Source organism: Pinus tabuliformis, chromosome 9 (assembly GCF_031772625.1).
Source record: "Pinus tabuliformis cultivar Carrire ecotype Pingquan chromosome 9, CPIR1, whole genome shotgun sequence".
NCBI lineage: Eukaryota > Viridiplantae > Streptophyta > Pinopsida > Pinales > Pinaceae > Pinus > Pinus tabuliformis.
In genome coordinates, this window is record NC_142307.1 from 1,916,673,782 (window position 1) to 1,916,685,901 (window position 12,120).

A 12,120-nucleotide genomic window follows, 5' to 3' on the forward strand; every position below is an offset into this window, starting at 1 on the left:
TCCCATGTTCTTCACAGAAATCGAAGAATTCGTTTGAGGTAAACTCCCCACCTCTGTCAGATCTGAGGCACTTAATTTTGTGTCCTGATTCATTTTCAACCAAAGCTTTGAAGGATTTGAATTTTTTGAATGCTTCATCTTTGTGCTTCATAAGCCCTAACCAGACAAACCTGGAGAAATCATCAATGAATAATATCAAGTATTCTTCTCCTCGAGGTGTTCTTTTTCTGAATGGACCACATGTATCTGTATGTACTAACTCAAGAGGCATGCTAGCTGATCCTTCCTTCTCTGGAAAATTAGTTCTGGTTTGCTTTCCAAACTGACAACATTTGCATATAGTGTTGTCTGGAATTTTGATATCTGGAAGACCACGAACTGCCTGATATTTGCATGCTTTCCTTATTTGTGAAAAGCTTAGATGCCCCAAACTCCGATGCCATAGCCAGTGTTCATCATCCTTGCTCAAATAGCATTGTTGTGGTCCTTCTTCAAATATGTATAGATTATTTGGAGTCCTTCTTCCTTTGATCACTGTTTTACCTCTATCAAGGTCACGAACACAACATCCATTTGATCTAAATATTACCTCTGTTCCTTGATCACACATCTGACTAACACTTAGAAGATTATGCTTCAATCCATCAACATACAAAACATTTCCAGCTTTGACCTTCTCTTTTAATGGAGCAACACCTTTTCCTTTTATGGCTGCAGAGATGTCGTTTCCAAAAGAAACTTTCTTCCCCTTTTCTAATGCGGTATATGACTCAAGTTTTTCTTTGTCCCCTGTCATATGCTTCGAACATCCGCTGTCAATGTACCATAGACTTTCTTGACCTTCTGCATAAAAGGCTATCCCACATCTTTCTGGTTGTGGTTCCTTTATTCTCCATGTTCTAACATTTGAGGTTTGTTCCTTTTGAGTTGTCTTCCGGAACCTGCTCCTACATTCAGAGTCTTCATGACCAAAGTTATTACAAATAGAGCATTCAACTTCATTTTCAAGAACTGAAAAGTTGTTATAAGTCCTTTTCATGATTCCAGTCATTCTCCCTTGCTTTTGAGCTTCTCTAGTCATGATTGTCTTGTAGGCAACACATTGAGTTGCTTTGTGACCGAAGTTATGGCAAGAAAAGCATTGGCCATTGAAGAAACTTCTGCGATAATCAGATCTATCATCCAACCGATTGTAGCTTCTATTCACATTCATTCTTGGAGCAAATTGGGAAGATCTTACCTGAGGCTGATTGTAGCTTTTGTTTGTCCTTAAGGCAGTTTGTCCCCGAGTTTCTTGATGGTCTTTATTTGAGGTAAACTGTCCCTGATTCACCTGATGACTTTTATTTGGCCTTTGCTCGCTTCTCCTTGCTGCATCAAGATAGCTTTTAGAGGTAGATGCTTGAGATGTTTCTCCATTATATCCAAGACCTGTCTTGATCAGAGGAGATCGCTGCACATTGATAATCTCATCCAAGGTTTTAGATCCTTTAACAAATTTAAGATTAATCGCTTTTGTTTTCTCAATCTCCTTTCTAAGACAAACAATCTCACATTCCAATTTTTCAAGATGTTTTTCCTTTTCATCAATTTGAAATTGTAGAGTATCAATAATCATATTCTTTTCTTCTATACATCTCTTGAGTCCAGTAATTTCATCATAAAGGTCATCCACATTTACAGCATCCATATAATCATCATCTTCAAATGCCATTAACAACTTATATTCATTACCTCGTTCATCTTCATCACTGTTTGATAGACCATCACTATCTTCATGAGTGTAGTAGCTTTTCTTATTTGCACTCTGTTTCTTGTTCCATATAGCAGGTTCCTTTCCCTTGTCATTCTTATCTTTGTGAGGACATTTGGCAGCATAATGACCTACTCTTCCACAAGCAAAACATTTAAAAGGTAACTTACCTCTGAACCTTCCAGAACCCCTTTGAAGATTTCTGACAAAATTTGATTCTTCTTCTTCATCTTCTGGCATGTGACTTGTCTCATAATAATCTTCTTTGCCTGAAGCCTTGAAAGCAACCTCTCTTCTGTCTGATGGACCTCCTTTTCTCATTTCATAAGCAGTTAGAATTCCGTGAAGCTGAGACATAGTAAGAATTTGTAGATTTTCCTTTTCTTCTATTGCAGACACTTTTGATTCAAATTTGGGGGACAATGATCTTAGAACCTTTTCAACCACAATCGCCTCTCTTATTTCTTCACCCAAATTTTTCATGCAATTAACAATCTCATCTACCCTAAGGAAATAGTTAGCCACACTTTCATCATTATACATTCTGAGAGTCTCATACTTAATCCTGAGAGTTTGAAGTTTAGCACGCTTTACCTGTTCGTCTCCTTCATAGCTCGTGATAATTTTGTCCCATATTTCTTTTGCGGATTTATAGTGCATTACCTTCATGAATTCCGATTGGGATATACATCCTAATAGAGTACTGACTGCTTTCGCATTTGTTTCATACTTCTTTTCTCGGCTGGATCTGTAGGAGTAGCTGAAGGAAAAGTGTAGCCTGTCTCTACGATGTCCCAAAATTCTGTACCAAGAGATTGAAGATAGGCAGTAACTCTTACCTTCCAATAATTGAAGTTTGTCCCATCAAAAACCGGTGGCCTGATTGATGCTTCTTTCTCGTAGTTGCTCATGATGAATGATCTTCCTTCAAGCGATCAAGCTTCTCTGAAGGCCCTGCTCTGATACCAATTGTTGGAAATAATACTGAGAGGGGGGGTGAATCAGTATTATCAGATCAATAAAACTTTTCAAATACTCTGAAACATATACGCGACTTCAGTTAAGTGAACCAGCGTGTACACGCTACTATTTCTAAGGAAACCAGCGTATAACCAGAAAACTTATGATTCAGTTAGTTTATCTTCAGTAAATGCATCAGGACATTATTAACCATATTAAAAGTAAACAGATGAAGTATAAAAGATCATCACACAAAAGCCACACACATGAACACCATGATATAAGGTGGAAACCCAATGTGGGTGAAAACCACTTGCTGCAAGTTGTCTCTATCTTTCTTTAATAAGAGCTTCAGTTTACAATCTTTTGTACTGGTGCAACCTTATACCAGTACGCAGGCTACAACCTGCAGAGGGCTACAACCCTGTCTCGTTCTCCAAACTTCCTTGGAAGGGAGCTCCAACCCCCTTTGCTCTTGTACTAGCTAAGATACTAGTACGTAGGTGCAGGCCTACAATCTTCTTTCCTTCAGGTACCACTTTTCATACATTTTCAGACTGGATATTCCTGAAGCACAACATTACAATCTGAAGACCACAATTCATTCAACTTTCATAGCAGATTACAAAACAACCAATACTTGCATCAACAATCTCTGAATCACTGGACCACTGATACCCTGTCAAACCCAGTCACCAGAACACAGAGCAGACTACAGAACACTGCAATAACAGTCAGAACCAACTGCAAACCCAAAAATCAAGCTTCAAAAGATATACGCTACTTCAATGAGAGAAACCCGCGTATACACGCTCTTTTAACGAAGATAACCTGCGTACAGATCTAAAAATAAATTCTCTCAACTTGCAGCTGTACCAGACATTAGTTAGATCCAGAACATAACATTGCGTCAGTATGCAGATCTAGAGATACGAATAATCACCCATATCATAATAGAGCATTTCAAACCATTAGATCCCGATCTGTCCTTAGATCTAGTCTTCCATCAACCGATGTGATCTCTCCTTAGCTTAGATCAAGCAACCCAGAACCTGCATACGAGATCTCTTTCTTTATCAGATATTCAAGACTTTTTCAGTGTCTTTGCCTAATGATCTTCTTCTCCTTATATAGCCTTAGGCCTTGCTCAATACCAAGGGCCAAACCATAGAAATCCAATACCATCAGCTTCAAAACTAGAGATCAACACGTCTGTCGAGATACTTTGGTCCAAAGACATAGGCTCAAGTACCGAGGACTAACTACCACAGACCAAAGGGAAGCTTCTCGACATGCACGCCCTTTTCTATTCATGAATCTGCGTGTATATGCGACTTTATATATATCGAACCTACGTATCCGCGACTTAGTCTATAGAGTACCTGCGTGTATACGCAACTTTTGCTTAATGAACCTGCGTATATGAAAATTCTCTTCATACTTGTAGTCTGGACTGAGATCTGTCATCAAAGAGAGTTGCCATCAAGGACAACACCTGGATCGTAGCGCCACACCTGTGCCAAAATGCCAACACAATATGCATTTGAATGATTGAGTTGTGTTGTTGTAGTTGCAAGGAGATAGAATATGTTACTTCCTATGATGTATTAGATGACGCATGTTGTTGATGAGATATTTTGTTGGCTTGTCCTGTTCAAGACTCATCATGTAAAGGTAAAAAAAAGGTTATTGAGCTTCTATAATATGGTCAAAGTGAATAATATCCTTCATGAAGTGGAGTTAGTGGTATGATCTAGTCAAGGAATTGAATCCAGATCAAATCAAGCATATGAACAAAGTTTATGGAGCTCAATAGTTCTTGGTAATTATTGATTTGATCACCTCAGTTCATCTATATATTGGAAAGAAATTAATGATATTTAGGTTAGTTGTATTATGTGTTGAGTGAGTGTGAGAAAGGACGAAGAGTGTGCAAATTGTAGGAGTCTTGTTGCACATTTTCTGAAGTATTTTTCAGGTGTAGCAAAAGATAGTAGGATTATGTTTCGGCTAACATTTTGTGTAGTAAAGGATGAGATGAAATAGAGTCCAGTTAATTGTTTGAGTGCAACATTTAGTTGTGAGAAGTTTCATTTTTTGCAGAGATGGTTTTAGCTGATGTGTTGAATAAATTATTTTATGCAGTGTCTAGTGAGACTGTGATGTTTTTTGAATGTAGTTTTGGATTTTGATTTTGTTATTTGAAGATATTTTTGCTATGATTTTCATGTTTATCAAATTGGGAGCCTAATTTGAAAATATATAAAATGTGGTTCGCATGGAGGAAGTGAAGGTATGGATGGTTCAGAGTAGGCATTGATTCAACATATTTAGTAGAAGGAACAAATTTCTCCATCCAATCAGTGTTGGATAGCTCGATGGGTGTTGGGCGAAGATAACTGGTTGTGGGTGCTTTTAGAGGATATATTTCCATAGATCCATGAGAGAAACATACTTCCTAACTGATAGGTTCTAGCATACTGTAATGAAAACCAAGTCTCCCGAGCTATGGGTGTAAGCTAATCCATGTATAATTTGTTTAGTAGATTAATAAAATATATTTTGAGTAGTGCAACAACAACAAGGGTGGTTTTTCATCGAGGAGGAGGGTTTTCCACCAAAAATAGTTGTGTCTTTTGTGTTGAATGCTTGCATGGTTTTACTTATTTTTGATGCTCTTATCCTTTCTTATGTGTTTTAGTCTATGCATGGTTTAAAGAATAATAAATTTGAGAAAAGTGTGAAAGTTTATAAGTTCCTTCACTACTAATTCACCCCTCCCCCCTCTCAGTAGTAATCTAGTTTTCAACAATTGGTACCAGATTGCGGCTCTTAGTTTCATCTTCATCGCTGAAGGTAGATCTAGTAGTTTCGGCATAATTTTGTTATTTTTTCGAAATGGATCAGCAAGGAGTTCTAGTACTTCACAACATTAAATTTGCAAATTGGAGGGTGAAATTGGATTAATATTTTATGTCCCTTTATGAATATATTTTTATATCAATGCAATATGGAATTAAGGATGCTTTTAATGATAAATCTAAAGAGAATATTTTGCATGAAATTTCAAGATCTAATAAGCTTTATGTGAAGCATTGTGACACTGCAAAAGAGATGTTGGATACGTTGTAGAATCTGTATTGTGGAAGAAAACTACAAATTTCAAAAATGAAGAAAAATGCAAAGGATTCTACTCTTATTGTAGTGACGAATCAAGCCTCCTCACAAGAATAAGATGGAAGTATGAACTGCTCACAAGATGGAGATCAAAGCCCTAATGATAGCAATGATGGATCAATCATTAATCAAGAGGAACAAAAAGAAGAGATCAGTAGAAAATATGATGAGAAATCAAAGATAATGGCCCTAGAAGCATAAATTAAAAGGCTCACAGCTGAAAATAAAGACCAACGGATGTTGATGCAATTTTTTGATGAAAAGGAGTGTGCATTCAAAGAGGAAATTTTAGATCTGAAAAATCGGCTAGAAGAGGGAAGAAATATAAAAAAATGGAAGGAGGAAGAAGTATAAGGAGCTAGAGAATGAGTGTGAAAAAATGAAGGTTGAAGCAATTTCTGCAAGGGAGTGATCATAAAGGTTAAAAAATAGTGCTCAAGCATCTACAAGAAAATTAGAAATTGTTGGAGCAACTAGTAGCAGTGACAAATATAAGAATCAATAGCCATGCAAGCAGTCAAAGAACAAGTGAATAAGGAAAAAGAAGAAGAATTTAATTGTGAGTTGTTATAATTAGGAAATAACTAGACATATAGCAACAATTTGTAGTGGTGGAGAGATCACACCGTCTCATCAAAAGGAGAATCAATCTCATGCATGCAGAAGATCATCATTTGTCAAGTATAATAGTCCTTTTTATGGTTATTGTTTCTGATGGAATTATTTTTGCCATAGAGTTATTGACTATGGCACATATACAAGGAATATAAATCAAATCAACAGAAGATATCTGCCTATTCCTCATTTCCTTGGTCACATAAGATGTTTTTCATGTGACAATATTGCCCATAAAGCCAAGGATTGCAAACTTCCCATGTGTTATAGGAGATCAAATAAGAGAGAGAAGAATATGCAAGGCTAACCGCACAAGAAGAAGGACAATTAACATATGAAAGTTTGGTGGAGAAAAGAGCAATAAGGAACTCCCATAAGAAACTAAGGCCTGCATCATCTCAGGGGGAGCATATGGCCACATCTTGAGTTTCACGTAGACCTTTGGAGGTGTAGCCATATTGGAAAGCTTGCATGAAGACAAATCAACATATTAAGATATGCATGTGTTTAGGGGGAGTTTTTGAGCCATATAGTTGTTCTTATGTGCATTCTCTAGGTGTGATTAAGGATCAAACTTTTAGGGGGAGAATTTGTACTTTCAGATAGACTTGAAGAGTGTTGGCATTGACGAGCTTGTTGTGCATGTATTTGACATTGATTTGATGTAGATAAGAACTTGGTTGTTGCCACATATTGTGAAGTAATATGCATGGATGATATAGTTAGTGCATTGATAGTGGTCATACTGATACACTTTATGTATGTCATGTATTACCATGTATGTGTTTCTACCATTGAGATCAGATGATGTGTTGGAGTTGGCTTATTAAGAGTACCTACTTTATTGCTCATGTTTTCTATTCTAGATGTGTCATGTTCCTGTCAATATGCATTTGGATGATTGAGTTGTGTTGTTGTAGTTGCAAGGAGATAGAATATGTTACTTCCTATGATGTATTAGATGATGCATGTTGTTGATGAGATATTATGAATTCATATGGTTGAGTCATAATTATTTATATTGCTACTCATACATGGAGAGAATACATTGTTGCACATGTTTTCTACCCAGTTATTGGTGTGTTGGTTTATGTCGATATTTAGTTTCTGCTCTCTTGAGGAGAGAGAGTGTGTGTTTTCATGAAATGAGGTAAAGGAGATGATGGGTATGTGTTGTTGATGGTTATATATTACTAAATCCTATACTTCTATTGTGAATGCATAGTTCCTTGTTAATGCTTCTTGGATACAATGCATATTGATTCATATGTTGCTAGTGATGTTGTTGTTACTTGTTCATTTGTTGCTAAGAGATTATGTTAATGCTACTATATGGGTAAGCCTCATGGATCATTTATGATGATGAAAATATATTTTTTGTTTCTTCTATGATATATTATTGTTGTTATCAGATGATTTTACTGCAAATGTTGATGTGGAACATGGTGGTTGTTATCATGTGTTTTTCTACAAATTTCATTGTTGTTGATGAGAGGATGTGATTTTGAGAGTAGACATGCAACACCATTTTCAATGTATAGTGCCTCTATGTCTACTGCTACATAAGGAGAGCTTATGTCATTTCTCACGCTGACCTTGTACTTGATGCATATTCCATGGCTTGTATTATTGTTGTTGCTGCTATATGGAGCATATATTAATTCTCATTAATGTAATTCACTTATATTATATCATTATTTTTGTGATGCATAGAGGAGAGAACCTTTGTGTGCAATTGTAAAAGCCATGTATTACCATTGTTTCACCTTTTCGGTGCATTGGTCATCGAGAGACCCATGGTGTTTAGTATTATTGTGTATATCATTGATGTAGCCCCAATACATTGGGTGCATGATGTAAACATGGATCCATAGATGTCTTTGTTGATGATACGTGTAGAGGATTCATTATCAATCTTATGTACTTATCACAACCATGTATCTGCTCCATGAAGCATTGTGCATGTTTGGTACTTCATTGTACATCATTGTAGTTCAACATGACATAATGGGTATGTTTCTACAACAAAAAAGAGGGGATTTTTGCAGCCCCATTACATGCTTAGGGGGAGCATGTTCAGGTTGAGTGGTTTTATGGTATTGGTTATAGGAGTTGGCAGCAGAATTTATTTTTTCACATGATCATAATGCAGGAGAGACTTCTTGATTTGGATCTGCATGGTTTTGAGTATGATAGAAGTATTTCACTCATCTGACACATTACTGGAATTGTCTTCAATGTTGATAAGACGATTTGTCATTGATTTCAAAGGGAGAGAGAATTTGGATTGTTGCAGATTAGTTTAAGAGTTGCAGCTTCATAGTTGGAGAGCATATGGAGGTCAGCCTCAGATGTTGAAGATTAGGTTGAGGTTGACATCAATGCTAAAATAGGATCTTGTTGGAATTGTAGTGTTGGAATTGATGTCAATAAGGTTTGGAAGTATTCATCATATCGCCAATGTCAACCTGATGATGATTAGTAGTCCTCATGATGTGTGATGAGTCTTTGGCTTGCTGGTCCTGTTGGTTGGTATTGATTTCAACATGATTATAACACGACCTAGTACAAGAACTTGTGTAGGAATGGAAAGCTCAGTAAAGATGGCTTCGGGACATGTTGAGTTTTTGTTACAACATGTGTTGGAGATTCCACTACAAGTGTTGTAGGGAGTTGAATGAATTGATGTTATTGTTGCAGGTGTTGGAGATGCTACTGCAGGTGCTGAAGTTGTTACTACAGGTGAACGAGGTATTTGGACAAGTTGTTGTTGTTGTTTGAGGAGATGGAGGTGTTGGTCATGATGAGGATTTTGGAAGACTAGGGACAACATGTCACTAACTTCTTGCAGAGGTTATTGGCCTATGTCATCATTTGCATACTTGTCACAAATATTTGGAGGTGTGTTTTGGAGTTGATGAAGGTGTCCTTGAATTTTGGCAGAGCTCTGAGATGATTTAACTATGTTTTCTCCATTCTCTACCCCAACTGCATGGAGACAGGTTCATGCATGCAATTATAAGGCTTCAAACACTAAAATATAATGTTTTGAGTGTGGTTTAAACCAAAATTTGGTAGTATTGTGGGTGTGGTTGTGGCCTAAATTGAGTTTTTCTCCACATTCCTCATGCACAACGAGTATTTTTTTTTTTTCGTATTATCTTGTTTGAGACTATCATGTAAAGATCATAAAAAGTTTATTTAGATTCTAGAAGATGGTTAAAGTGAAGAATATTTTTCATGAATTGGAGTTAGTGGTATGGTCTAGTCAAGGAATTTAATGGGGGTGATTTGCTATTTCGCATGGCTAAATATTGATGACATTCTGATTGTTGAGAACTTGAAAATTTCCATAGACTGGATAAATGGGAAATCTCATCTATTTGTCCCTTGTCTTACCACTGGTTTGGATAAATGGTAAATCTCAGCTATTTGTCCCTTCTCTTACCACTAGTTGGAGAGTATTTAGATCATGACAACATCTTTCTCCTACATCTCTTTCTCTCATATTTATAGGGAACATAATTCCTGGGCGGATTCCTTATCCAAGGGTCTTTATTCGGGATGGGCAGATGAGATACAAATTTATTGACAATTACATTATCTGTAGCATGGGCTTCTTCTCTATTTGATGAGCTTTTTCATCTTTCGGGGCATTCTTGGTCTTTTTACTTTCCTGCAAGGTTTTCTTTGAAGGCACATTTCTAGATATCCTATGGAAAGATGTTGGGCTCTTCAACACCATACTACCTTTCTGGTAGCCTTGTTGGACAAATGGTATTTTGCTATTATTGGCTCTATTCTTTGAATTATTTCTAGACTCTATGTGTGTAATTAGTTTGCCTTTTTTAACAACGTGTAACTCTCTTTTAATTACTAAAAGATATGTTGTTTTACTCGCTTGAAAAAAATATATATAAATTAACTTGGACATTAGGAAATCCAATACATCTATTATTTGCCTTTAGCTATTTCATATTAGAATGACAAGAAAATTGATATTAACCTCTACATAAGAAAATAGTGATAATGGGATAATAACAGCGATGGCTTACCTTACCATCAGCTGCTTCTAGACATCCTTCAAAAAAAAGTTTAGTCTTTCTCTCGTGAACAACCTTATCATTGAATGCAGCATCGACCCATCAAATTATTGTTTGTTTGGTTCAAAAGGTCAATGTTGCACTCAATGATGACATTTATCTTAATACAGTTTTATTATACAAGGTAAACAATGCCCTTATTGCTGGCAATTGGAGTGAAGCAGCGAATAAATATTTCTTGGGATATGTGTGTAAGGAGTGATATTTATGCAGATATGCATCCCTCTTATTGGAATTAGGCAATTTAATTATTTTCTTAATTAATATTTTTGATCCGATGGTCTAAATTGAAAGATACCAGTATATTCTCGTCGTCACCACTCTATCAATGAATGAAATTGAAAATGATAACTTTCTTGCATACTTAAATTAAGTGTTTGAATCTTGTTTAAATTATTTTTTACCAAGTCATCATTAAAAATTTACTTTACCTCTTATTTATGTCAACATATGAAGATTAAGAAAATAAACTAAAAAATTTAATGTGAAATGTGCATGTGAAAGAGATAGGTGTCTCTTTACATTCTAAAAAGTATGTGGAGGAATATACCACAACAACTGAAACGTATGCAGGATTAAATTTGGAGAAATGGACCAAAACAACTCAAATGTATGCATGATTACATGTGGAGGAGTAGACAACATATGCATGATTAAACATGGAGGAATAGACAACACCAACATGGAGCTATAAGGAAAAGGTTTCGTGATTCTCATAGATGTGGCCTGGCTATGTAACTGCTTTGGTTCAATTTCTTCTTCATGCCATGCTCTCTTTCACCGTACAAGAAGATGGTTTCTATTCCTCATATTTCTCTTAATCAATTTCTCCTTCTATGTCATGCTCTTATTTCATTTAGTCACAAATAATTGTTCATCATGTAATAGACCCGCAAAAATATCTGTAGATTTAGTGAATTAATGATAACGATGATGAGATATGATATAAATATAATGGTATAGACAACTCCCATACACTACTCCCCTTCTCATGGCAGCATATTAGTAGAATGATCACGGAAAGGCATCCAGGTAATAAATTTGATAGTAGCGATATTATTACGGCTAAACTAGTATTGTTCGAACTAGAATTATAAGCATAAAATCTAGTGGTCTTCTCAATTTGAATTTATTTGAATTAATAAATTTTTGAGGAATTGATATTTATTTTAATATATTACGCATTATTTTCCAGCTTTACATTAACCTTAGAGCTCGATTTCTCAAAATATAAATAGAGCCTCACCAAAATTCTATAGTTATTCACCAATAAATTGCAAGGTGTGAATGTTTGGTTGTCTCAGGATAAAAGTTTAGAAGATTTTTGCAAGATCATCTCTTCAATTTGCATCAAATCACTAGATTAATTAGGGAATATCACATTGTAAATCAACAAATTATGAAGATATGTAGAACAACAATCCAAGAACAAAAGTGTCGTCTTCATTTACATGGTCATTTAGTACAAAAAGGCATTGGAAATTTTAGGTAGCATTTAACTCTAAAACTTTG